The 27,794-nt window shown below is 45.0% G+C and overlaps 1 protein-coding gene and 1 pseudogene across 1 annotated transcript in view; both read right to left on the bottom strand.

Annotated features, from left to right (window-relative positions):
* The window catches only part of TMEM272 (transmembrane protein 272), a 123,444-nt gene that overhangs the window by 77,048 nt on the left and 18,602 nt on the right, over nucleotides 1–27,794 (bottom strand). The window lies entirely within an intron of this gene.
* LOC100613273 (cTAGE family member 2-like) lies at nucleotides 21,331–23,919 on the bottom strand (annotated as a pseudogene).

Consider the following 27,794-nt stretch of genomic DNA (forward strand, 5'->3'; position numbering starts at 1 on the left):
CTTTGGTCCCTGTGCTAAACAATGCTGAGACCAAGTGAAATAACTTAGTCGCTCCAGAAAGTACTTGTTTCTGAATGATAAGACTGCAAACCAACTAAAATAGTTAACTTCTGAAGACTTAGCTGACTCCTCAAAACTAACTTGAAGATCTTTACCTTACCATGCTCACCAGTCCATAACTGTTATATCAGAAATTCTACCCAATTCCAATCAGTTCTCCGCTTGCAAGACCCACCTTAAAATTACCCAACCTAGGATCTAAAACTCTATAAAGGTCTTCTCCTGATTTTCCTCTTTTGAGCCACTACTAAGTCCCTACAAGGCAGTGTGCTCTCCACTGCGGTAAGTCTCATAAACTTAGCTTTGCTTGGTGTAAAGGTTTGCCTGGTGGTCTTATGGGGGAGTTGATAGTTGTCATTTGAATGCCTTCACCAACTGGTGGTTAGCTGCCCATACTTCTTAGAGTCACTCTATAAACATCATTAACTGACTAGCCTGGACAACTATTTAGCAATTACCTGAGCACTGCTTCCATTCTTAGACATCCTTCAGCTGCAGGATTCTGAAGAATGGGGCCCCAAGATGGCAAAGGAGAACCAAGGGAAACAGTGATTCAAGCCGTCTCTATTTTGTTTCTTTTAGGATTTGTTAAAAATAAAAGGAGATGACATTAACAAAATTTTTCATTTCGAAAATGAAGACCATCTTTCTATACACCTGCTTTATTTGCTGACAGACTGCCCAGGACAGACAGGACATGCCCAGACAATGAATGTTTCTGCTGTGAAAGTCCTTGGCTTTGAGCTTGTTCCTCCACACTAATCCAGTAATGCATATCCTTATGTGGCTCATTTTCTGGTCTACTTAAAGGGAATTAGAGGTATTTGTTTCCACGACCAGACCACAGCATGAGGAAAATTGTGAGCCTTCTGGCACAGTAAATCCTTGAAGACTCTGCCAACTCTTCTCAATCCTTCACTTCCTTCTCCTCCCATTCTGGAAGATTCCAGGCCCACTGGGGAACAAGGGGCTGCTGAGAGCAAAGGCAAGTTGGGCCATTTCTAGTTCATCTGCCTCCTGCTCTGCCTTATGCCTCCTACCTCCCAATGCCCAGTCATCTCTAGTTTTCTGGGACAGACATGAGTTTATTTCATTTCATTAACATCTTTAAACATATACACACCTATATAACTTCACATAAATGGTAAAGTGTGATTGCATTATACATATTGTAATTTCACTTGACACAATCTTTTTTTTTTTTTTTTTTGAGACGGAGTTTCGCTCTTTGTTGCCCAGGCTGGAGTGCAGTGGCGCAATCTCAGCTCACTGCAAACTCCGCCTCCCAGGTTCAAGCGATTCGCCTGCCTCAGCCTCCCAAGTAGCTGGGATTACAGGCGCCCACCACCACACCTAGCTAATTTTTGTATTTTTAGTAGTGACGGTGTTTCACCATGTTGACCAAGCTGGTCTTGAACTCCTGACCTCAGGTGATCCGTTCACCTCGGACTCCCAAAGTGCTGTGATTACAGGCGTGAACCACTGCACCCAGCCTACTTGACGCAATCTTATAAAAATTTATTTCCTCTTTCAGGGATCCCACCTCTGTAACCTCCCTGTCACATCAGTCCCCGCCACAAGCACCTTCCAGGCTACCCGTGTTAACAACCTTTGTGATTATATACCAATATAGATGCATATAAGATTTGCTTTATCATTTACAGTCACTTTATAGTCACCCTATGCACACTTCATGCATCTTGCTTTTCTCACATGACAGCATTTTACAGGAATCACTCCAAGTAAATTGGTACAGTTCTAATTAATCCTTTTTCTTTTTCTTTTCTTTTCTTTTCTTTTTTTTTTTTTTGAGATGGAGTCTCACACTGTCGCCCAGACTGGAGTGCAGTGGCTCGATCTCAGCTCACTGCAACCTCTGCCTTCCAGGTTCAAGCGATTCTCCTGCCTCAACCTCCCAAGTAGTTGGGATTACAGGCACCTGCCACCACGCCTGGCTAATTTTTTGTATTTTTAGTAGAGATGGGGTTTCACTATGTTGGCCAGGCTAGTCTCAAATGCCTGACCTCGTGATCCACCCATCTCAGCCTCCCAAAGTGCTGGGATTACAGGTATGAGCCACTCTGCCCGGCCAGTTCTAATTAATTCTTTTTAATGGCCACAGAGTCTCTCTGGTGATGTGTATTTCACCATGATTTTTTTAACCACTTTCCCACTGATGGGTATCTACATTGTGTCCAGGTGTAACTGTTTGCCACAATGACAACGCTGTGATAAACACCCTTGAACACATTTTCGTTATTACTGGTGGTTTTCTAGCTGTGAGATGATTTCTTAGCAATAAATTTCTGGGTAGAAGAGTCTCTTTTTTATTTTAACAATTTTAATAGATATTGCCAAATTGCTTTTCTAAAAGGCTTTTCTAAAAGTATTCACACTTTTCCTCATATCCCTTCTGTTATGGAATGAATTGAGTCCTTCTAAAATTCATATGTTGAAGCCCTATCCTCTAAAGTGACTATATTTGGAGACAGGGCCTTTAAAGAGGTAATTAAGGGTAAATGAGGTCATAAGGGTGAGACCCTGAACCAACAGGACTGTGGCCTTACAAGAAGAGGAGGAGACACCAGGGATGCATGCACAGAGAAAAAGGCCCTGTGAGGACATGATGAGAAAGTGGCCATCTGCAAGCCAAGGAGAGAGGCCTCAGGAGAAACCAGCCCTGCCGGCACCTTGATCTTGGACTTTCAGCTTCTAGAACTGTGAGAAAATAACTTCCTGTTGTTTGAACCACCCAATCTGATTTTTTTTGTGTGTGGGGGGGTTTTGTTTGTTTGTTTGTTTTTTTGAGATGGAGTTTTGCTCTTGTTGCCCAGGCTAAAGTGCAATGGTGCGATCCCGGCTCACCTCAACCTCCGCCTCCTGGGTTCAAGTGATTCTCCCGCCTCAGCCTCCCGAGTAGCTGAGATTACAGGCATGTGCCACCACGCCCGACTAATTTTGTATTTTTAGTAGAGACAAGGTTTCTCCATGTTGGTCGGGCTCATCTTGAACTTCTGACCTCAGGTGATCTGCCCACCTCGGCCCCCCAAAGTGCTGGGATTACAGGTATGAGCCACCATGCCCAGCCAATCTGTGGTATTTTCTTGTGGCAGACCAAGAGGATAGGAACAATGAAAATGGGGTGCATGGAGGGGCCTCCCAGACTCCTCCATGGGGCGCAGTCCAAGTGCCTGCGAGTGCTGAGCAACACTGGTGGTGGCTGTGAGGGACCTCAGCTCAGAGTGAGCTAGAAATGCAAGGATGCAGTCCTCATCTTTGAGCACTCTAAATACGGAGGGAGCCACAGTTGTTCAATGGAAACAAGGTCTATACACCCCCTGCTATAGTTTGGAGGTTTATCCCCCAAAAGCTCATGTTGAAATTCGATCTCCAATATTGGAGGTGGGGCCTAATGGGAGGAGTTTGCATCATTGAGGGTGGATCCCTCATGAACAGATTAATTCCCTCTCTGGCTAGGGGTGAGTGAGTACTTGCTCTGTTAGTTTCCACAAGAGCTAGTTGTTAAAAAGAGCCTCTCATCTCCCTCCCCTTTCTCCCTCTCTTGCTTCCTCTCTTGCCATGTGATCTCTGCATGTGCTGGCTCCCCTTCACCTTCTGCCATGAGTGGAAGAAGCCCAGGACCCTCACCAGAAGCAGATGCTGGCATCATGCTTCTTGTACAGCCTGCAGCACCATGAGCCAAATAAACCTCTTTTCCTTATAAACTACTCAGCCTCAGGTATTCCTTTATAGCAACACAAAAAGACTAAGACACCCCACAGAATCAAGTGCACACAAACTTATGTTAAATGAAATGTACGGGAGGCTTGTGTTTTGGACTGAGCTCCTGCACTAGGACCCAACAGACCAGACCAAACCAGAATGGAGTCACTCGTGCTAGGTGCATGAGGAACTCTGAGCTGACTAATGTGATTCTTCTTCCTTCTTTCTGCTTCTTTAGCCCTTTTCTGTCTATAAAACTAAAGTCCTCTGCTCAGCTCATCTTTTTTAAATCTTTGGATAGGTTACTGTTCAATGCATGAATGCCCAATAAAAGCCAATTAGATCTTTAAACTCAATTTGTTGAACTTTTGTTTGCCACTGTTGTCATGAATGTTGTACACAAGTCTGTTTGGGTGAACATGAGGGCCCAGGGAAGGTGCTACTGTGGTAACATCTTTTTTAGGAGGGCTGTGACATGAGATGTGGCCAGATTATGTACCAGACACAAACATAAGAAATGGGCTTGTGTTTGGGACCCACATGGAATGTGCTGGCAGCCACAGCCCAGTGATCATTCAGCCAGCTGGAATCAAGGAAAAGCCTTCATTATGAGGTTCCTTCATTCCCTTTCTCTTCAATCTTCTTGGAAATTTCTGCCTAGGAAGAAAAATTACCAAGAGAAAAGCCTTGATTTTTTTAAGAGCTTATAGTTTACAAATCAATTTCAAATTATTTCATTTGCTTTTTTTCTATAAAGCCTTATCCCATGAATAGAGATTATTTGCCATTACCTGACAGATTCCTATTAGCCAACAGGCACACAAACAGTAAAGTTTAGCAATTTTTATGACAAGCCTAATTTAGGTTCTATCTCCCAACAGATTTGCTAAGGAGTTTACATGCATTTACTGAATTGCCCTCAAGCAGAAATTTGCAAACTCTGCTTTGAAAAGGTCCAGGGATTTCCAGAATGAGCCCAGGCTGGGGGAGGTGGTGAGGAGGGGATTGGGGCTCCTATGCCCAACTGAAGCACAGCACCTTCACTTTCCCTGCTTTGTGCATTATTTTCCTCAGTGACATGACATCTGCAAGAAGGATTCTGCAGGTGGGTTGCGGGAGAGGGACAACTACTGTTCTAGGGAAATGGAAGGAAAAAGAGGCAGGACTGTGTCTTACTCATTTTTGATTTGAACCCCTAGCTTCTAGTCCTGAGTATTTGGAAAGAGTATTTGGAGGAGGGAAGGGTGAGCTTGATCAGGATTGTTTGCCCACTGGGCAGTGGGGGTTGGAGGGGGGCAAGGGCAGTCAATAGAATGGAATTGAAAGTCAAATAAAAGCTTTGTAAGGTCAATGATTTTTTGAAAATATGTGTAAACTTGTGTTAACCAAAATTCTGAAGATCAGGTGTATTAGTAACGCTATGCGAGCTCACATTTAGGGATTTGGCTTTCTCCCAGTGGCAATATGGTCCATTTTCATACCCAGATGTGGAAGAGGTGGGGAAACAGGACTCAGGGAGAAGAGCTGAAAGGCTCTCCTTTCCCTGCCTCATCTGAGTCTCCTGTGGCACCTGCTGACTGTGGGGAAACTCAGGAAGAGCAGGACTAGTCTCTGCCCCTCAGGGGTGGTGGGATCTGAGACTCTTGGAAGACTGGGAATCTTTTCCTGTCAACCATCAATAGATATACTGGTTTATGTTTATCGAAGCCTGGAAGTGGGAACATCTACTCCCCTGTACACAGTTTTTCATCATCATTGTCATCTCATCTCAGCCTGGAACATCTGCTGTGCCCCAAAGCATGCAGACTTGTGTGGCAGAAAAATAGGGGGCACAGGTGGGCAAGTTATCTGTTTGCTTTCAGACCCATTACCCACCTTCCCCTACTCTGCTTGGTATTGTTGGGGGATGGCTTCTGTGCCCACTTGCTTCCTGTTAGATTGAGCCAATGGAGGCATGGATGGAAGAAGAGGGAAACTTGGTAATACACCAGCTCCACCTCCCTTTCCAGTCTTTTCTTGGGCAGTGACTACATCTCTCTCTGTAGGTGCCCACATTTCCTCCTTGGACCCAGCTCCATCACACAGCCTCTTCTTGACTTCCATTTCCCATTCCCCATGATGGCCTTTCCCCCATGGTTTCAGCCATAGGGTCCTCAGGTGGCATCTCATGCAGCCCCTCCTCCACAGTTCCAGCTCACAGTTCCTGGGTCTGGTGGCTCAGTCCCCTCCCTTTGTTCCTCCGTCCTAGCAGTGGTAATGGCTTCCTGCAGTTGCTAATCTCTGGGTTGCCTCGCCCTCCCCTGGTTTTATAACATCCTTCTAACTAGCCTGCTGTATTAAATTCCGTCCACAAAACTCCCTGCCTTTCTTGACTGCACCCTGACTACAACACAAAGGTAAATGAACCTAGTAAAAGTTCTTGGCTAATTTGTTCAGCTCTTCCCATTTTCTGACAAACATCATACATCCATCCTTCATGCTCCTTGAGTTGTCTGCACACACTCCTTAAACATCCACCTGTCCTTGGCAGTAACAATGAGCTCCCTGGCAAGGACTTTGTACCAGGGCCTTCTCTCCAAGGGTTCACAGGAACAGAAGTCAAACTAAGGAGACCTTCTCAGATGGAGATTAGCTTAGTTTGCTTTCTTTGCAGTTCTCAAGTATTTGTTTAGAGGATTAGGAGAGAGCTTAAACTATATCTGTGTTTTAGCCATTTTAATTTGCCAGTATTAAATGCATCAAAAGCTCTGTCTCCCTCAGTAAAGAAGTACATGCGAAAAGCATCCCAAATTAGAAAGTCTGGGCCTTGTTTCTGTGCTGAAGTATTGTCCCTCCTTCCCTGCACCCTAATCTCAGATCCCCCTCTTCCTTTAGCTTCACCTGGACCTGCTGCTTCAGAATCACTGTGGTCCTGAGACTAATCAGGAAAAAACAGCAACAACGATGAATGTCTGTTTTTCTGGGATTCTCCCCAAAACAATGTTTACTTTAGAGGAGCTGTACAAAAATCTCTTCCCCTGGCTCACACCATATGCCCTTCTGCTTGGCCTCTTCACATTGAGAATGTGAACATTCAAATGATCAGCATCAGCTGAAGACTCGATCACCAGGGAATGTGATCGTGCTCAGAGGAGGCCACACAGTTGGTTCTGCGTTTGGGAAAATGTTTTTTATTTAATTAATGTTATTTATTGGATAGGTGCCCAGAATTAAGGTCAGTCCTGAAAAGACTGTTTCTTAAGATGTAAAAATAATTCCAAAAGCTTGTCATCTTGTTGTGGAGAAAACAAATATAATACATGAAATCCTCAATGCAGAACTTTGTATGATTTAAATAATAACGAAGATAACAATAGTAATAAATGATGAAGACAGTAGTGCTGTATGCAGAGCAAAGAAGGAAGAAGTCATCAGGACGGAGCCTGGAAGGCCTGAGACAGGCCAGCAAGTTTCTAATCTTCAAATTGAGATTAAATGGATACAGACACACCACCCCCTGCGTTGAAGAACTGCTTGGGGAACAAGTTTGTAGTCATCACAACTTTAGAGGTTAAAAAGTGTCAGCAACAATTCAAATCATCAAGGAGGGAGTGGGATGTATTGGGACAGATAACTGTGAAAGGACAGGGACAGAAGTGGCTGCAGGCACAACTGGATTCAGGAACTAAAGCAAAGGCATGAGTGCTCTCCAGCTCTCCACACCTCGTGTGTTGGGCCTGTTCTCTCTCCCTACAGACACTCTTTCTTTGTGAGTCAGGGGACTGGGACATCAGCACAGGAAATACCAGCTTTATGCCCTCCCAGGTAATAAAAATCCAAGATAGAAGAGCCCTACATGTGGAAGTTCAGTAAAAGGACTCTGATCGGCCGGGTTTGGGTGACGTATTCACCCTTGGAGCCAATCACTGCAGCTGCGGATGAGGCGATGGTGGTTGGCTGGGGTTTTGCTGGGGAGCTAAGTTCTGTAAATCTGAAAATTACAGCTGCAGGGTGAGAAGCAGATGCCCAGTGGATATTCAAAGGAAAGGCGTGAAAGGACTGAGAAGTTTGCAAAAGGGCAAACCCAAATGTGTAAATGGAGACTGCAGTCGCTTAAAGCAGTGGTCCCCAACGTTTTTGGCACCAGGGACCAGTTTCGTGGAAGACAATTTTTCCATGGACCAGGCTGGGGAATGGTTTCAGGATGATTCAAGTGCATTACATTTAGTGTGCACTTGATTTCTATTATTATTACATTGTAATATATAATGGAATAATTCTACAACTCACCATGATGTAGAATTAGTGGGAGCCCTGAGCTTGTTTTCCTGCAACTAGATGGTCCCATCTGGGGGTCATGGGAGACAGTGACAGATCATCAGGCGTTAGATTCTCATAAGGAGTGGGGAACCTAGATCACTGGCATGCACAGTTCACAATAGGGTTCATGCTCCTATGAGAATCTAATGCCACTGCTGATCTGACAGGAGGTGGAGCTCAGGTGGTAATTTAAGTGATGGGGAGCAGCTGTATATACAGATGAAGCTTCGCTTGCTCACCTGCCACTCACCTCCTGCTGTGTGGCCCAGTTCCTAACAGGCCACGGACAGGTACTGGTCCATAGCCCAGGGGCTGGGGACCCCTGACTTAAAGGAAAAAGGAACTTGGATCAGCCTGGCTGAGATGCATGTGGTACTGGGGTGGTTTGTGGGGAGCTGCAGAGAACCCATAACCAGCATAGGCTCTGATAGCATTGCCCTCTTCAGCTGCCATTGTGGGGTGGGAAACTGCCTCTGAAGGTGTTTTTCTAAATATTCCTTACAGATGGGGCTCACACTCTGTAGTAACTGCAGGGAAATCGAGCCACAAGACAGTGGCTCAAGTCAGATTCTCTGTGCTTTAGGCAGGGAATGGATTCTGGCTGTCTCTTGGATAGCCCTGAAAAGAACTCTGGTGGGAAGGTGCAGAGGGGTGTTTGCTATGGGCTCCATCTGGGACATTTATACATCTACCTGTGGGACAGGGCCTGAAGCTAGGGCTACCAAGATAGCAGACCAGGCATTTCCTCATGTTCAACCTCCTGTCCCCTCACTCCTTCCAGCTAGACCCTGACACCACTGCCTACATCCCCCCACCCTCTGCCCTGGGATGGGGGAAAAAATAAAACAGCTGAGCATGCAGCTAATGATGATATTTACAGCTACCAGTAGGGAGTGTTCCCAATGCGCCAAATGCTTAACATCCATGATCTGACAGCCCCCCTGTGATGGTAAATATCCTCTCCACTTTTCAGATTCCAATACACAACCCCTGAGGCTCAGGATGCTCTTGCCATGGTCTTTTTTCCCTTTTTAAATTTTTAAAAAATTTTCCCACATAACAACCAATGTAACCACAAGCCTCTTCTAACGGCTGCCTGACCGTCCTCCTCTTAGCCTAAACACTTCATCTCTTTTCTGTGGACAATGCCTGCTTTCAAAAGCTCTTTTCTTCAGGGAGAACAAGAGTCTGCTAAATTATATTAGTGTTCAGCAAACCCCAGGGCCCCAGTCTGAACTTTGGCACAGGAAAGTCCAACACTCCGCATCCCCTTCCTGGAGAAGCCAATCTGCGGGAAATTTAACTCTCAGCCTACAAGAAAGCTTCAGACTGACCTGTCTTTTTCTCCAGCTCCTTCTAGCTGTGCCATTGGGGACAGCTTGGTGAATATAAAAGATTTTCAAAGCCTATAACAAGCCATATAGCTCTAGAGGGGTGTGTGTGTATGAGACAGAGAAACACGTGTGTGTAACACAAATGTATGTTTTTAGAATAATTATTGAAGTTTTCTTATCATTTCAGAGACTCGGTTTTAAGTGAAGGAACTATGTGAGCAGCAGCAGCATGTCCAGGAGAGGGCACCCTCTCACAGCCTGGCTAAAATGCTCAGGGCAGGTCCTGGTTCTGCAGTCACTGCCCTCTGGGGAAGGTTGTTCAAATTGTCGGTGCACATGTCCCATGCACCCAGCCGGATGCCCTGAGAGGGGGATGCTGTGATTATCAGACAAAGCCTGTTGCGACCACCAGAGGAGGTCCATCTCTTCCCATGAGGCACCCCTGCAGCAGTCTTCTTACAGTGTCTCCAGAACCCGGCTGAGTACTTCCAACTGTGCACTGATCCTTGCCAGAAGCTTGGCCAGTTTGGTCGGCTTGGGGGCCTTGACTGTTGTGAGAACAGTGGTCTCAGTTGGTCATGTGCTCAGGACAATTCAGAGAACTTAAAGAAACCCAGGTACCTGGGCTCCACTCCAGACATACTGAATCTGAATCACTGGGGTAGGGCCCAGGCAGGTATGGATTTTTGAAACCCCACAGGTGATTTAGATGAGCACCTTGACAGGAGTTAGTTTGCCGCAGTTCCATGTACACCGTCAGAAGACACAAGACTCCTGAGTCAGAAACAAAGCACAGCAAGCAGCATAAACTTCATGTTCAGATTGGTTCCCTTTGTTCTCTGGCACCACAGGGTGATGCAGAGTGGCCCAGGTGAATACAGAGCACACATTGGGTTCATCACAGCAGAGGAGCCCCAAGTTTCAGAAATCCAAATCTTTTGAAAGGCTGAAAGGACTGCAGGTAAACCTGCCCAACTTTTACACCATAGTAAGACATTGTCTTTTTTTTTATTTTTTGGAGACAGGGTCTTGCTGTGGTGCCATCATGACTCACTGTAGCCCTGACCTAGGCTCAAGCAACCATCCTATCTCAGCCTCCAAAGTAGCTGGGACCACACACGCATGCCACCATGCCTGGCTAATTTTTTTTTTTTTTTTTTTTTTTTTGTAGAGATGGAGTCTCATTATGTTGCCCAGGCTGATCTTGAACTCCTGGGCTCAAGTGACCTGCCTGCCTCAGACTTCCAAAGTGCTGGGATTACAGGCATGAGCCACTGTGTCTGGCCAACATTATCTTTATTATCATACACAGTAAGAAAATCTGTCTTCCCTGGAGGGGGACTCTTATTTTTGTCTGCCAAGATGATTTCCTTCATAATCTTCTTGAAAAAATAGTTGAAAAGATAACTAGAACAAGGCTGGGCGCAGTGGCTCACGCCTGTAGTCCCAGTACTTTGGGAGGCCGAGGTGGGTATATCACCTGAGGTCAGGAGTTGGAGACCAGCCTGGCCAACATGGTTAAACTCTGTCTCTACTGAAAATACAAAAATTAGCCGGGCATGGCAGTGCGTGCCTGTAATCCCAGCTACTCAGGAGGCTGAGGCAAGAAAATCACTTGAACCCAGGAGGCGGAGGTTGCAGTGAGCCAAGATCACGCCATTGCACTACAGCCTGGGTGACAGGGTGAGACTCCATCTCAAAAAAAAAAAAAAAAAAAAAAAGGGCTGGGCGCAGTGGCTCACGCCTGTAATTCCAGCACTTTGGGAGGCTGAGGTGGGTGGATCACGAGGTCAAGAGATTGAGACCATCCTGGCCAACATGGTGAAACCCCATCTCTACTAAAAATACAAAAATTAGCCAGGCTTGGTGGCGTGCACCTGTAGTCCCAGTTACTGGCTGAGGCAGGAGAATCGCTTGAACCTGGGAGGCAGAGGCTGCAGTGAGCAGAGATTGTGCCACTACACTCCAGTCTGGTAACAGAGCGAGACTCCATCTCAAAAATAAATAAATAAATAAATAAATAAAATAAAAAGATAACTAGAACAAAAGTGCAGTGCCCCTGCTCATAAACATGCAGAAATACAAGAAACTCCTGGGGATTTTTCTCCTGACACACTCCTGGTTAAGAATCACTAATGCAGGATATTGTTCTATATCTACATGCTTTTCAGTTTTCAAAGAACTAATTGAGAAATGAGCTCCTTATAATAGAGAGGATGGCTGCCTCATGGATGGAGAAATGGGCAACTGACTTATGGTGTGATGGCAGCTACCACTACATAAATATCATGCATTTTCTGAATGTTTTACAAAACAAACATCAGATTCACATTTGCAAAAGTAGGAGTAATGTAAGGGTTAAACTAAACAATATATGCAAAATGTTGGCACATACTAGATAATAAATGTTAGTTCTCTCTCCTCTTCTGCCCTTTGCCTACTTCACAGCCTATCCTGGCTGCACAAAGCCAACAAGAATGGCTTAGACTTATATCTTTTTCCTGCTAAGATGGCACTGCTGGAAGGAGTCCTTCGGGTCCTTTAAATGTGTTCCAGGAGAGGCACCCAGCATGCTAAAACGGTAATAAAAATGACTGTGCCACCGGCAACCTGTTATCTAGGATTTCCTGATCTACCACTCACTTGATTCTACCTTGTACCTGCCTGTCATTCCTCCTCACTTTCTCTGCCTCAATCCCTGCTCCAATCTCACAGTACTAAACCTGTTCTCATCCACTGCTGATCACTGCTGGCCTTCTCAAGGCCACCTTCTAGAGACTGTCTAGACTGCATGTCTTACTCCCACAGCTCTTACTTATTGATTCATTTAGTAAGAATAATGGTAAGTAAATGAAACTATCTCTATTCACAGATGATATGATCTCTTATCTGGAAAATCCACAAAACACGCTTTCAGAACCAATGAACAAGTACAGTAAAGTTGCAGGATATGAGGTCAATATATAAAAAATCGATTGTATTTCTATATACTAGCGATGAATAATCTGAAGATGAAATCAAGGAAACAATTTACAATAGCATCTAGAAGAAAAAATACTTGAGATAAACAACATAGGTGCAAGGCTTCATAATCACACTGTATCCCATAAATATATACAGTTATTATGTGTCAATTAAAAACAGTAATAAAAGCCAGAAAAGGGTATAGCAACTGAAAGGTTTTTCCGGTGTACTTCTAATCAGCAACATGTGGCACTTGCAAAGAAAATGCAAGTCTTATACACTAAAAATTATAAGATATCATGAAAGAAATTAAAGAAGGCCTAAATAAGTGGAAAGACATGCCATCGTCATGAATCAGAAGACTTAAGTATTAAGACGGCAATATTTCCCAAATTGATGAACAGATTCAACACTATCCTCTCAAAAATGTCATCTGGCTTCTATGTAGAAATTGACAAACTGACCCTAAAATTAATATAAAAATGCAAGGGATCCAGAATAGCCGAAACAATCTTACAACAAAATTGGAGGACTCAAGTTTCTCTATTTCAGAACTTAATGCAAAGCTATAGTAATTAAGACCGCATGGCACTAGAAAAGGCTAGACATGTAGCTTAATGGAATAGAACTACATTTTTATTAAATTATGAATAGAAATAAATCTTTACTTTTATGGACAATTGATTTAGACAAGCCTAGGCAATCATATGGGAGATGAACAGTCTTTTCAGTAAGTGGTGCTGGGACAACTGGATATTCACCTACAAAAGAATGAAGTTGGACTCCTATTTCAAACCACATACAAAAATTAACTCAATATGGGTCATAGTCTTACATGCAAGAGTTAAAACTATGGAACTCTTAGAAGAAAACCTGGGAATAAATCTTTATACCTTGAATTAGGCAATGGTTTCTTAGACACTGAAATCACAGGAAAAAAAAGAAAAAAAATGTAAATCGGACTTCTTCAAAATAAAAATCTTTTGTGCTTTAAAGCACATAATCAAGAAAGTGAAAAGACAGGCACAAAATGGGAGAAGATACTTGCAAGTCATAGATCTGATAAGGGACTGGAGTCCAGAATAAATTAACTCTTACAAATCAACAAAAAAAAAGGACAACCCAATTTAAAAATAAGCAAATGAGTTAAATAGACATTTCTCCAAAGAGGATATACAAATGACCATGGAAAGATGCTCAACACCATTAATCATCAAGGAAATACAAATCAAAACCACAATGACATACCACTTCATATGCACTGAAATAAAAAAGACAGACAATAACAGTGTTGGTGAGGATGTGGAGAAATTGGAACTCTCATGCATCACTGATGGGATCAGAAAAAAGATGCAGCCCATGTGTCAGTTCTTCAATGTTAATGTAAAGATACAGTTACCATAATACCCTAGCAATTCTACTCCCAGGTGTCTCTCCAAGAGAAATGAAATATATGTCCACACAAAGAATTGTATGCAAATGTTCATGCCAGCATTATTCATAATAGCCAAAAAAATGGAAACAACCCAAGTATCCATCAACGAATGAATGGACAAACAAAATGTGATATATCCATAAAATGGATTATTATCCAGCAATAAAAATGAATGATGTATTACTGATACATGCTACAACACGGGTGAACTTTTAAATCATTATGCTAAGTATAAGAAGCCAGACACAAAAAGCCACACGTTTTATGGTTCCATTTACAGGAAATGCTCAGAATAGACAATTCTATAGAGACAAAAAGTAGATACAAGGTTGCCAGGAAAGAGAAAGGCATGACTCCTAATGAGTACAGAGTTTTGTGGGAGAGAAGGGTGGTGAAAATGTTCTAAAATGTTAAAGTGGTGATAGTTGCACAATTCTATGAATATACCAAAAACCACTGAATTATAAACTTTAGAGGGGTGACATCTATGACGTGAATTATATCTCAATAAAACTTTTTTTTGTTTTAAGTGAGGCCCAGCCTTCTCATATTTGTGATGTTAATGTCCACACAACCTCATCTGTACTCACAAAATTGTGAGGGAAGAGAACCTGGGTCCACACACACTTTAATGAAGCACGGTTCCTGAGTGTGGCTGCATCTGGTCCAGCTAGAAAGTTGTGCCTGGCATTTGACCTGCTAAAAAGCCAAGTTCCACATGGTCTAGAGTTCAATGCAGAAATATCCCTGGTACATATAAAGAAACCACTCCTGCTGGAGGGGTGGCGCCCGGGGGAGCTGCCTGTGCCCCACCCGCCCTCCCATGCCTCACACCCCTCTCAGTTGTCAGTTGCCCCTGGAACAGGTACTTCTGGAAATTCATATAGCCAAGGAAAGTCAAAAATGAAGAAGAATCCAACAAAAGCACAGAAATACATCAGTTGACGTGGGTCAATGGCATTACTAACTACCCCCGGAGAAGCCTGGACACATCTTCAGTGTCTCTATTTTCCTTTCTGCCCTCCCCCAGTGCCCACTCCATCCAAAGTCCCTTTACAAAGCTCTGTGACAGTGGCTCTCCTAAGTATCTAGAATCTACCTGCTCTCCTAAGGCTCACTGCCTCCCCAAGTTCAGGCTCTATCAGCCTCCTCCCACCAACACGTAGCCTCCTCCCTGCTTTCCCTACCTCCAGCCCAGCCTAGCTACAATCCTCTGGGCAGAAGCCCCATTGGGTGTGTTTACATTCCAAATTTGTGCAGAAAATCCACATAGCTTCATTGGGTTACCCAGTCCAGAGCAAAAACACCAGGCCTTTCTCACTCTGTCATCCAAGCTCAAAATCCAAGAGAGGAGAGTTTCAAGGAGGAGGAGCTTGGGAAGTTATCCACTGGGGTCAAGCTCCATGGAAAGGTCATGTAATAAAAAAACTGAAAAGAATCACTTGGGATGTGGTATCGGGGGGTTACTGCAGACCTCTGGAGAAGCCATTTCAGGGGTGAGGTCAGAAGCCAAAGTGCATTGGATGAAAGAATAAATATAGGTGGATTCTCAGTTTTGTAAGATGTAAAAATCAAGAGAAGCAAAATGAAAAAAAGCACTGATGTTGAAGACAGTTTCCCAGTTGCCTTGTTACATTTTCAGTGTGGGACTGAAGGGGTGGTAGGCATTGCTTCAACAGAATCACAACACATTTTGCCCTTCTCACGGCCTGGCGCCTGGAAAAGCTTTGGGAATTATTAGCTGCTGCTATTGATGTTGAGGGCACCCACATGCCTTTAGAACCAGAATCTAAAATGTTCAGCCTCTCAATGTCTAAAATGAACTGCTGAAATGTTGCAGATTTAAAAATTAGAGGAAAGTTATTTTATTAAATACATTTTAGAATATAGGTTTTATAGAAAGTATGTTATCATAGCTACTCTAGAAGCTGAACTTGGGAGAGTCCCATGGTTAGAGGGACTGCGCATTCTGCCAACAACCAGCCCCACCTTGCCAGCCAGGCCAGTGAGCCACCCCAGAAGCAAGGCCACCTGCCTCAGTCAAGCCTGCAGGTCACTTGCAGCCCTGATGGACAGTCTGTGGGCAACCTCCTGAGAAACCCAAACGGGAACCATTCTGCTAAGCTGCTCCCAAATCTCTGACACACACGGACTGTGAAATAACAAATATCCATTGTCCGTTTAAGGCACTAAGTTTTGGAGTAATTTATTTTGAGAAACAGATAACTAACACAGCCCTGACAGCAATCGGTTATTGGTTATGTGATGCCGAGGGAGTGGATAACTTCCTAGCATGGTGGCTTCTGCTCTGCAAGGGCAATTCTTCAGGAAGCAGGTGGCTGCGGTGAGCAATACTCAAAGCTGGGAGATGAGTGCATCCGCCTGGTAAAGGGGCCCTGGGCAAGGCACCAATAGCATCCACTGGGGGTGTTGATTATAATCTAGTACCTAAATATAGTTTTGGTTTTGACAGGTCAGTTTGTACACAAACACAATTGTGGAAATATTTTGCACTTCTTTTGAAGGTCTCACCTCCTTAGTGTGTGTATCCAGGAGGTACACAACTAGAACTGCATGCACGAGGCAGCAGCAGTGGGAAGCAGCAAGGTGATCTAGAGACACTTTATTTATTACTCACTAGGTCCCAAAAAGTGCTTGCAAATATAGAAAGTGCAGGTAGAGATGATCAATAATAACTAACTATCGTGTCTTCCCTTCATTGCCATTGAGGTCTTGGTTTCCAATAAGACACTTCATAACTCATTCCTAAGTGCGCTGTTGGAAATGGGAGGGAGGGAGAGGTGGCACACCAACGAGGTCAGGGAGGGAAGAGAGACTCTACGTCAGATGACGATGTCTCAGTTGTCACTTCAGGTTCTGGCTGCCCTCTCCACTGTACAAGGAAAGCCACCAAATAGAGGGCAAACTGCTCCCCCTACTCTCCCCAGAACACCCCTTTTCCCTATCCCTAGGTGTAAGTGCAGGAGACCCTGAGCATCTAATGGAGTCAGATGCTAAGTTAAACACCCAGAAGTCCCGGTTTCTATGGGGCCAGAGGAAAAGGCAGAGTGCTATTTCCAGACTTCAGTGGCAACTGAAAAATGAAAAAGACTCGTGTGGGTGTGGGGCAAAGGCTGCCCCAGAATGCCCAAACTTTAGCTTCAATAAACCTATCATAGCCATAATGAGGCAGTGCTGGGGCAGAAAAGAGAACCATATAGGGTCTTCTGCTCTGGCAGAATCATACCTGGTTGTGCAACCAAAGTGTCTTCTCACACCTGCCTCCTATGACACCATTTGGGTTTCTCCAACAGTCTTCCACGTGTGTGTGTGTGTGTGTGTGTGTGTGTGTGTGTTTTAGAAAGAAGCATCTGGTCACCAGAAACTCAGAGGCCAGTAACTCTTAACAAAAATACATTCACACTGGACAAGTGAACACTCAATCTAACACACAGCACCTGTGGCCCTGGGATGCTAGGCATGAGGTGGTTTTCTGCAGTGCTGCTTCTCATTCACCATCAGCATCAGAATCAGCATGAGCTTAATGACTGCTTGTTGCCTGGTTTTCAGTGATGATGACAATGATGGTAATGTTTGATGATGATGATGATGATGATGATGATGATGATGATGTTAATGAGCCCATGGACCAGATTTAGTGCTGCTGCCTATTTGAAATTAAGAAATACATGATGACAGAAACTGAATTCAGGTAGCACTGGGCTAAAGGCAGATGAGTGATGACTGCTTGGTGGCTAGCTTATATGCAATTCTTATGATGACCCTAAGGTAATTGTTGTTGATGATGATGATAATGATAATTGATGATCATGATCATGATGAGTCAGATCTGGGAAAACATCACCTGGCCTTCAGCAGCTAATGCATAGTAGTAATGAATAATTTTCTCTGGGCTTGAATAGGAATTCATGGTATGGACGTGGAAAAGAAGGAGGCTCTAGATCAAAAGAGAAAAGATAAGCATGGTCCGTTTTCAAGATATTGTGAAAAGTACAGGTTGAGCAATCCAAAAATCTGAAATGCTCAAAATTTTGCAACTTTTTGAGTATCAATATGATGCTCAAAGGTCATGCTCAAAGGAAATGCTCATTGGAGCATTTTAGATTTTAGATTTTCAGTTTGGGAATGCTCAACCAGCAAATATAATGCAAATATTCCAAAATCCTAAATCTAAAACACTTCTGGCTCCAAGCATTTCAATTAAGAAACATTCATTCTGTACTGATGTGGAAGCTGAAAACCTTGAATTTTATTTACCAGGTAGGGGAACATCATCATTAGTAGTGTTTCTTAACCTCATTAGTACTAACATTTTGGAATAGATAATTGCTGTGGGGGTCTGTTCTGTGTGCTGTGGGGTGTTTAACAGCATCCCTGGCCTCCAACCACTTGACGCCAGTAGCACACCTCCAGTAGTTACTGTGTAAAATATCTGTGGACATTACCAAATGCTCCTGGGGGAGGTCAAAAGCACCCTCGTTGAGAAGCATTGAGCTAAGAGAAACAGCAGACAACACGAAGCAGTCAACAGAGAACGGCCCTAAGCAGGAGAAGAAATGTCAGGCTGAAGGCAGTTCGTGCAGGGAAAGAGACTGTCCTCCCTCTTTCAGAGAAAAGAGCTGTCACGACACTGGACGAGGGCCCAGAGGCAGGACTTCAGAGCAACAACCTCAGAGAGCCATGATTCCAGAGCAGTCTCAGTGCCTGCTGTCACCACCTCGGACACGGCAGGTCCCACTCACCTCGGCTAGAGCCGCACCTGACTCACCCAGTCAGGGAGATGCCACTGTCTTCCTGAGGCCCTCTCATTTGGAAAGCACCTTCTTCAGAGCAACCCAAGGGAAGCCGGAGTTCCTCTTCAGCAGGGCTTTGAGATGCTTTCTAGCATGCCAGGTCCCTCCCTTCACAAAGGAAACACCCAGAGAGCAGGGAGGCAAGGGGCAAGCCCTAACTCGCAGCAGCGCGGTCGACCCAAGCAGGAAGTGGAATCCTGCAGGGAAGCTGCCCAGAGCCCCTCTGCCTGCCACAGGTCCCTGTAAAAATGGTAGAATAAGTGCTAGGAAATGCAAATTGTAATCAAGGGCCATGCGACACTTAAAAAACTACACCTTGGTTTCCAAAGAAACAGAATGCTATTATGAGAGGCTCTGCCTCATTAGCCTGGTTAATGTCAGCGTGTGTCTGAGGACAATGCCCCATGGTTCTATGATGGAGAGCAACTCAGCTGTGATGCTGCCTTCTCTTCTTCAATTGGATTGAGAATGAAGACTTCACCTGGGGCTCTGAAGGAGACAGGTAGGAGTCTCACTGAGACACCTAGACGCAGAACAAATGACTCACCAGGATGAAGTTCCACCACTGCACAGCAGAGGAACATGCACTGTACCCAGTGGTGACTTGGGGCTCGGGCTCTGGGAGCCAGTGTGGCTCCTTACAGGCTGTGTGTTCTAGAGGGACTGAAATCTTCTCCTAGCAAATGGTGGACCAAGCTGGGGTCCCTGGAGCAAAGAGCAGCATGCAGGGCTGGGCTGTACCTGGGCATGTCAGTACCCCCTGCAAAGGTTAACTTAGCCCACTAAGGGGACTCCCTGAGGCATCTAATTCAAAGGGTGAAATAATCTAATGAGTGCAGCCACACAGAATGAGCAGTTATGGGGGAGAGAAGGGATTCACTGAAACAGGGCAGGCTTTGTAGGGCTCCCATAGCTCCACCCTTGGGCCCAGGGCAACTCCTAGGGCCCCAAGCCAATTTTGAGCCCCCAGCAAGACAGGGAGCCCCTAGAGCTTCAGTATTCTCATATGAAAAACTAGGATAATGAGGCCTAACCACAGGTGACTGTGAGAACAAGGAAGAACATATGAGAAAGTGCTTCATGGGGCCTAAAGTGGGGAGTAAATGTTGGTTGTTATTGGCCTAATTGCATATGCTTTACAAATGGTACTTTCATTGTAATAAAGCATCTGCATTTCTACAGGAGAAGTTCCAGAGTTATTTTAACTCCTGATAAGAAAATAATATGTCCATGAGAGACCCTGACCCTGAGGCATTCAAACAGTTTGCAAACAGGCCTGGGCTCCCTGCCAGCACAGGCAGGCACTCCCCGGGATCCCAGGCCCTAGGGCAGTTTCAGAGACAGCAACCCAAAGCCACGCCAACCCTCCTCTAAAAGTACAAACAGTCCCTGCAGGCTCCTGGACAAACACCCAACTGACACTTGATGCTGGGGACCAAAAGTGAAAGGGAAGCTATACCCTGACTCCACACTAGCAAAGACAAATGAGCTGGAACTCAACTTCTTTCTGCTCTTCCTATTTGATCTGGTCTGTTCAGAAAGGCCTTTGCAGTGCTCTGAAGCCACATCTTCTGTAGCAGGTTGTTTGCAAAAACAACTGCAATGACCCTCCCCTCCCACATGGTTAATGTTCCTCTCCTCTCAACGTGAGCAGGGATCTGGGGTGCATCTGTGACTTGCTTTGACCCATGGGATGCAGCAGAAGTGATGTTGCATAACTTCCAAGCTGAGGCTTTATGTGGCCTTGTGGCTTCTGCTGTCTTGAACGGCCTTTGACATCCCCTAAGGGAGCTCACTCTAGAGCACTTCATGAGAGGCCACATGAAGACAGAGGCTCTGATACCATATTAACCATGTCTTTTTATGTATTCTGACACTTCGACATCTAGGGCCTTGCTGACCTTGGCAGGCCTGTCCCTCCAAGGGTTAGCCAATTCCTAGAGACAGTAAACAACTTGCCCTTGAGCGTGCTTTTCACACACAAACTAACCAGTCGAGAGCTCATGCCCCCAGCTGCCTACTTCATCAGCCTTCCACAGGACTCACACACTCTAGGCCACTATTCCTCTGCCCTAAGCACCCCAGGGCCAGGTACCAGACAACTAGGGATAGCCCCTATACCCAGAGCCTGCTGAAATTACTCAAACTATAATAGCTAACCTTAACCCTGCTCACCTTGCCTCACTCATTCCTTCCCACGGAAACCACCGTAAAGGCTCTTGCCCATGTTTTTCCATCACTCCTGTCTTCTCGCTGACCATACTGCCTCCCTATTCGGTGCTGCATGGCATAGTACTTTCCCTTCTGTTGGGATCTGTGAGTAACAAACCATCTTTTCAGTGGTAATCGACACTTGATCTGTTCATCTCTCCATACCTGAAGAATAATGCAACCTATATATATTTTTTAAATCAACTATAATTTATTTAATTAAGCATAAAGTTACTTTCACATTTGTCTACAACCACAGTAAATACAGTTCTTGGAATAAGGACAAAGCCTTTAGAATTTAAAACCTCCCCACCTGCAAGATTACATATATAAAACTCCCACTACTGTTTAGATAATAGTGGATTAATCAAATTAAAATAGTTACACTATCTAGAATAAAATAAAATGGAAATAATTTACTCATAAGATTCATATTTAAATCATCCTTATTTACAAAATACTATCCTGAGAATTATAATTCTATTAAGTTTCAATTTGAGCAAAAGTGTAATCACTGAAGTAACAGCAGTTACTTCAACTGAAAATGAGAATAGTCAAAATGACTTTTGAAGACAGCAAAAATATTATCAGGTTTCTTGCCGTGGTTCTGGATCTTCAGCAGCAGGCTCATTTGAAGGCAGACTCAACCCTGAAGGGAACTCACTCTACCTTCAGAATGTGCGGGTAGGGGGGAAATCCAGGTCTTGGGGGAAGGTAAGGAGGAAAACCCCTCGGTGGACAGACATTTCTCATTGCAAATGGAGCACGTGGACCTGGGACATCCCTTGGTGGAAAATAATCTGGAGAAGCTCCAAACATGGTTCCTGGAGGAGGTGGAGGGAAAGGAGGTCCTCTCCTCATGAACGGGCCCCTCGTATCCACTGGAAACAACGGACCTCTGATTGGAGCAAGAGGTGGAGGAACAAAGCCAGGGCCAGTTGCTTCAGTTTCAGCGGGGAGAGATGAATCAGGCACATTTAGATTACCAAGTTTATCTTTGGTATCATTTCCACTGGATTCCATTTCTGAAGGCATTGACCCATCCATTTTATCCAAAGAAGGTATATTAAAACTTCTGAGTTCTGCTGGTCCAGAGCGTCTAGCACAATTAGAATAAAATCTGTCTTGCCTTTGTGGAGGAAGAGCTGAATCAGGATATGATTGTCCTGGTGGAGGAAACATCATCCTACGGTCCTGTTCCCACGGAGGTGACAGGGGCCCAGTGTCAGAAGGAGCCTTGTGAGGATCGGTTAACCTATCACAGCTTGATTCTCCTCTTTCATTGGTAATCTGGTGGTCCAGAGGATTCCCTGGGCCTCTTAAGCCTCTTCCTCCTCCCGCTGGAAGCAAAGGTGAGAGTCTGAGTGGACCCTCCAACAAAGTTGGAGGATAGAGAAAAGCTCTCGTTTCAGATGAAGGCCGACCCAATGGTGAGGGACCATATGAGGAATGCTCTCTGCCAAATGCTGTATTTGGAACATCAAGTGCATAAGGATCTTTTTCTAAAAGTTTAATTTTAAACTCTGTTTCAGCTAATTTTTGTCTGTTGTGAGCATTTTCTTTCCTTAAATCATTGAGGTTTCTTTCAGCAGTCCATGCTGCCAAACAATTATCATGTGCTTTTTTCTCATGGTATATAATCTTCCCTTGATAAAAATGAATAGTTCTCTCAAGTTTCTTCTTCAAGATCTTTGGCTCGCTTTCTGCAGGTCTCCAGCTCTTCAGTGGCATGGCTGATCATTTCGTCTACTTTAGAAAGTTTCTCTTTCTCTAACCGGTTATTTTCCTCTACTATTAATTTCCTGTAGAGTTTCATTTCATTTTCTTGACATAACTCAGTCATTACTTTAACTTTCTGTTGAAGTTTCTGATTCTCACTTTCAAAATGTGTGTTTTCCGACTGCAAAGATGCTTGTTCCGTCTGAAGATTTTTAATACGCTCTCTAAGCTCTTCCTTGGTTTTATCAACTTCAGATAACTGAATATAAATTGGTTTCTTTCTCCTTCTAAGGTTGTTAAAGAAGCATTTAACTTAGCAGCATGAAGCAGTTTCTTCAAAGCTCCTTTTGGAGGATTATCTAAGTAAGCGCCATCTTCCGATTCACTGTTCATTTCTAATTCCAAGTTACCATCATCCGTTATGTCTTCTTCCAGCACAGCAGCCTGATCTTTGATCTTTAGCAAGTGTTCAGAGTCTCGATGTGATTTTCTTTATCATTTAGAACTTGTTCTGCATGTACTTTGGAGTCTTCAAATGTTATTTTCTGTTTATTAAGTTCACTCACTTGTTCTTTCCATACTTCAGCTTCTTGCAAAAGCTGTTTCTGGCTTTCCTGAAGTTGACAATTTTCACTCGAAGCATCTTGTATTGCTATCTCCAGTTTTTCTTCATTCATTTGAAATCTCTTGAAGGTCATTTTGGCTTCAGCTAGTAGTGATTTGAGGGATTTTGACTCATCTTCTAGAGACTGTATCTTTTTGGAAATATCCGCCATCACCTCATCTTGTTCAGAATGTTTAGATTTCTCTTCTTTTAACCCCTTTTCTAGACAGAGTATTTCATGCTCCAGTTCAGAATTGGACCTGTTCAGCTTTTCACAGTTTGCCTCCAGACTTTGTGCTTCTGTTGCCTCCTCAAAGCTGGCATCCTCTAAAGATGACTCTACTTCATAGCCTTCATACTCTTTTTGAACAAGGCTAAATTTTTCAAGTAGTCTACATTTTTCTTCAATTAGTCCAGAAAGCGCTACAGCAAGCTCTTTCTCTCTTCCCACATAAAGCTGACTCCTAACCGATCTAAAACTTCTCCACAAAAAAAGGGAACAGCAACAAATCCAAGGACAGCTGCACATATCACCAATTCCCACGGAAAACCATAAGGATTCGAATTTGGTCTCACACCTTCAGGCAGTGCTGCCATAACCCTGGGTAGCAACTGCAGGACCAGCCCCAAGTACAGCTGAGGGGTAACCCTAGGCTCCTCCATAGTGCCAAGGCTGCTCTGGCAGTGGCCAAAGTAACCACGGCCTGTCGAGGCCACAATAAGTGGCAGAGAATACGCAGCCTTCCATTTGGAACTCAAATCTGCGCCAGGCAACCAGAGCGGACCACTGCGGAGTCAGCTGCGGGGGGATCTGGAGGACGCGAGCACCCACAGGCCTGACAGGCCCATGCTGCCCACCCCAGCCCCCTTGTTACACTCTACATCCTGAGGCAGCGCTAAAACCTGTATTTTAAAACAATACCACATGCAGAGAAAGACTCAGGTGACCCAGCATCCCAGCTATGCCCATCCCCAAGCTGACACCCTAGCTAAATGCAGTCTTGTGCATGAGCCCAGGTGAGGCCAGCAGAAGAAACTCCCAGCTGACAGAATGATAAGGAATAACAAATCGTTGTTTTAAGTCGCTAAGCTTTGGGGTCTTTCATTATGCAGCAGGAGCTAACTGAAATACCTGCCACCTTATCACTTTGGTGTTTCAGTATCTGTTGCCTGAAATCATTACTTTGGGTGCTTGACTAAGATTATGCCCCATGGTAAATTGTGATAAGTAATTTTACAGCTAAAATATAAATTTTCTGATTGACCATTACGTCATTGAAGAGAGATTTATTAAGCTCCTCCCAGATGAGGCAGATTATGCTTTTTAGGTTAACTCCTTCCAGGAAAGGGCTCACCTCTGCCTAGCATGATCCTCAACTGTCCCACGCACGACTGAAAAACACTAATCTCATCCCCAGAAGATCCAGGGCACTTAAAACAGTGCTGTCACATAGAGAGTGTTCCTCTTAACTGTCCATCAAACGTACCTGCTCTGTGTCCGTTTCTGAAACACTGGCAATCCTTCAACACAGATGATGCCCTGCCCTGCAATGAGCCGTCACCTCCGGCACATGCACATATCTTCAACTCATCCGGAAAGCTTGCTCCTTCAGGAGAGGAACCAACTACCTAGCAAAATGTCCTTCACGTACTAGATGTTCTATAAATATTTTTGCTTAATTGGTTTCTGGAGACTCTGGGTTTTTTGCTTTTTGTTTGTTTTTGCTAGGCACCAGTTGGCTGCTCTAAGCCTGGGCCCACGCTGACCCGACAGTGGGTGTTCACATTGAAACAGAAGTCACATCTGCCACTCCCCTGCCCACAGCCTCCATTGGCTTCTAAACTTGCCCGAGACAGAGCCTCCCAGCCCTCCATGCACTGCTCAGCTCCATCTCCTCCTCCCCGACCCACTCCCTCCCACTGCTCTGCTTCTGCCTTCCCCTCCTTGCCTTTCCCTGAACACAACAAGCCCACTGCTGCCTCAGGGCTTTCCCGCTTCTTTCCTCTGCCTGGACCACCCTCACTTCTGGCACCCACATGGCCACTCCCTCAAGGATCTGTTTGAATGTCACCTGTCAGTGTGGCACCTCCCACCCTCACCCTAGCCTTGCAGGCTCTATCTCACTTCCTTCCTTCGTCTTTCTCCATAGCTGTCTTCCTCCATCATGGTCTGACAGACTACAGATTCATCTATTTGCTGATCATTATGTAAAGGTCCAAAAGGGCCAAGATGCGGCGGTTTTCCCTGTTTTCCCAGTCCCGAGCAGTGTGTGCAGCAGGTATTCGGTAATTATTAAGAAGTGAATGGACACATGAGAGGGAGGCAGAGCTCTTGAGACCTGTTTCCCATTCACGCTTGTTCTTTGTGCTGCTACCAGTGGCTGTTCTGCAAACAGCCTTCTCCGTATCACGTGGGGGCAGCAGCCTCAGGAGCACCGAGCCATGCCTGGCACATCCTCCACAGAGCTCCCAGGCCACAGTACATTCTCGGGAAACTGATCTCTTACTAAAAGCTGTGGGGGACTGGAGAGAGGGTTTATATGGTACACCCTTTGGCCACACTTTCCAAATTTCCCTCTAAACGCCTTTCTCTTTCTTTCACTAAACTTCCTCCCTAATTATTGCCAATTTGTTTCTCTAGGACCACCCCAGGAAGCCTCGCCAGCCCCTAGACCCAGTAGGTGATGCTCCACAGCTCCACATGCCCCAGACATGTGGGCTACCAGCGGCACTGACCTCGGTGTCTGCCTACTGACCCCTGCTCATCCACCCATCACGGCTTTGGAAGCTCAAGGGCAGGGACAGTGGCCCCCATGTCCAGTGCAGTCCTGGCACACAGTTCACATTTAATGCATGCTCACTGAATGGATGAATGAATACATACACGAATAAAGCAGAGAAAATACTTAGGAATCTGAAAAGTTAGATGGATGGAAATGACAATAGAAGGAGCTTCAGAGTTAGAAAATTAACACTTGTGAACCCAGGATTCTGCCTGCCATTCAGGACTAACAGGTGTCCACTAAACAAAGCTTTCCAAGGAAAGCAATTTCACAGCTTCACCACTTCCTCTTTCTGGGCAAAGCCTGTTAATTCACACACCAAATGAATAGATGAGTGGGCAAACTGCATTCTCAGGGTTCAGTCTGTGCTGATGTTGTCCTAAAGCTAACGCTTCGTGTGGAATGCAGCTGAGGACCTCGGGTTGAAGGTGAAAGCTCCTCCCCCTACTCTTAGACATCCCCTTCCCCCAAATGGCAGGGTCAGGAGCTTCAATCCCTTGCATAAAAAAATTCTACTGAGATACACTGAATTTTAAACAAATAACCAAGGAGCTAAGTGAGGCAGTTTGCTTTTACCAGTGGCATTTTGAAATTTACCAGGAAGGTTTTTAAAAAATAGTATTGGCGCCAAAGAAATGGGAGGGGTGTTCCTGAAAAGGGCAATGCAGCAGAATGAACCTCTTGGAATGACTGTAATTATATTGTCTCCCTGCTCTCTAAGCCAATGACAACGTGTGCTTACTGAGCTCTTCCCTGATGAGCAGGCCCCTCAGTCCTCTTTTTCTGGATTTGCAGCTGCATTGCAGGGGCAGCTTAAAATAACCCAAACCCAGGCCAGGCTGCAACTGATGTCGGATGCTCTAGGCTACAGGGCTTGGGGCAGCACCACCTAGAGTCTGCAGCCATTATGGCGCATGTCCTTCTGGGGGATGCTAATGACCAGGAAGTCTCCAGAGGATTGGGCCAGCCAGGAAATACAGCCTGCCCTCATCTATTAGCCTTTTCTCCTGGAAAAGATGTCTGCAGTACAAACATCTGATGCCTCTGGGAAAGAAATACTGCTACACATGCTCTAAAGATGACAAATAAAATCACCACAGCCTGTTGTCATCAGGCAGGCCTGTGGTGATCAAGCAGCATGGCTGGGATTTTGGGTGCATTTGGGAGGACCCGGCAGAAAGAGAATGCCAGAGGCTGTCAGCCTGCTGCACAGCTGCAAACACGTTAAGAGAGACAGACAGGCAAAGCTGACATCTGTCAGGGAACAATTAGCTGCCATCAAGCCCTTACCTCTGTTCAGCCCTCTGCAGGTGTGAGATGTTTGCAGATGTCCTTCTATTCTAACACAGTTTCTTCTGCACACACATTGAGAAAAAAGGAAGCTGAGAGTACATGCTGCAGGAAGAAGTCACTTGATTCCCAAGGTCAGTTCAGCTCAGGAACAACAATCACCAGTTCCACGGGTGCTACAGGCCAATACATGCAGAGTTGGGTCGTGTAACTTGTCATATAATGCCTCATTTAATCCATGAATAACTCGATGAGGTGGGTCATATTAAGCTCGTTTAATACATAGGGAAATTGACGCTTAGCGGGGCTGAGCAGCACTGTCACCAAGGTGGAGAAAGCCAGGCAAGTAGAGGTCAGCCAGGTATGTCTGTCGCACTGGAAACGCCAGTGTTCTCCTGCTCACCTTGCAGGTCTTGAGACTGACTGCAGCATCTCAGGCCAATTCAGAGACAGGGGACAGGGGCTGGAAGGGACATTCCTCTTGGGGACCCAGAGCTGACTCCTGGGATTCCCCACTTAGCCCACCTGCCACCATGTAAGGCGGGCGATGGAGCTGTG

This window comes from Pan troglodytes, chromosome 14, assembly GCF_028858775.2.
Source record: "Pan troglodytes isolate AG18354 chromosome 14, NHGRI_mPanTro3-v2.0_pri, whole genome shotgun sequence".
In the NCBI taxonomy this organism is placed as follows: Eukaryota; Metazoa; Chordata; class Mammalia; order Primates; family Hominidae; genus Pan; species Pan troglodytes.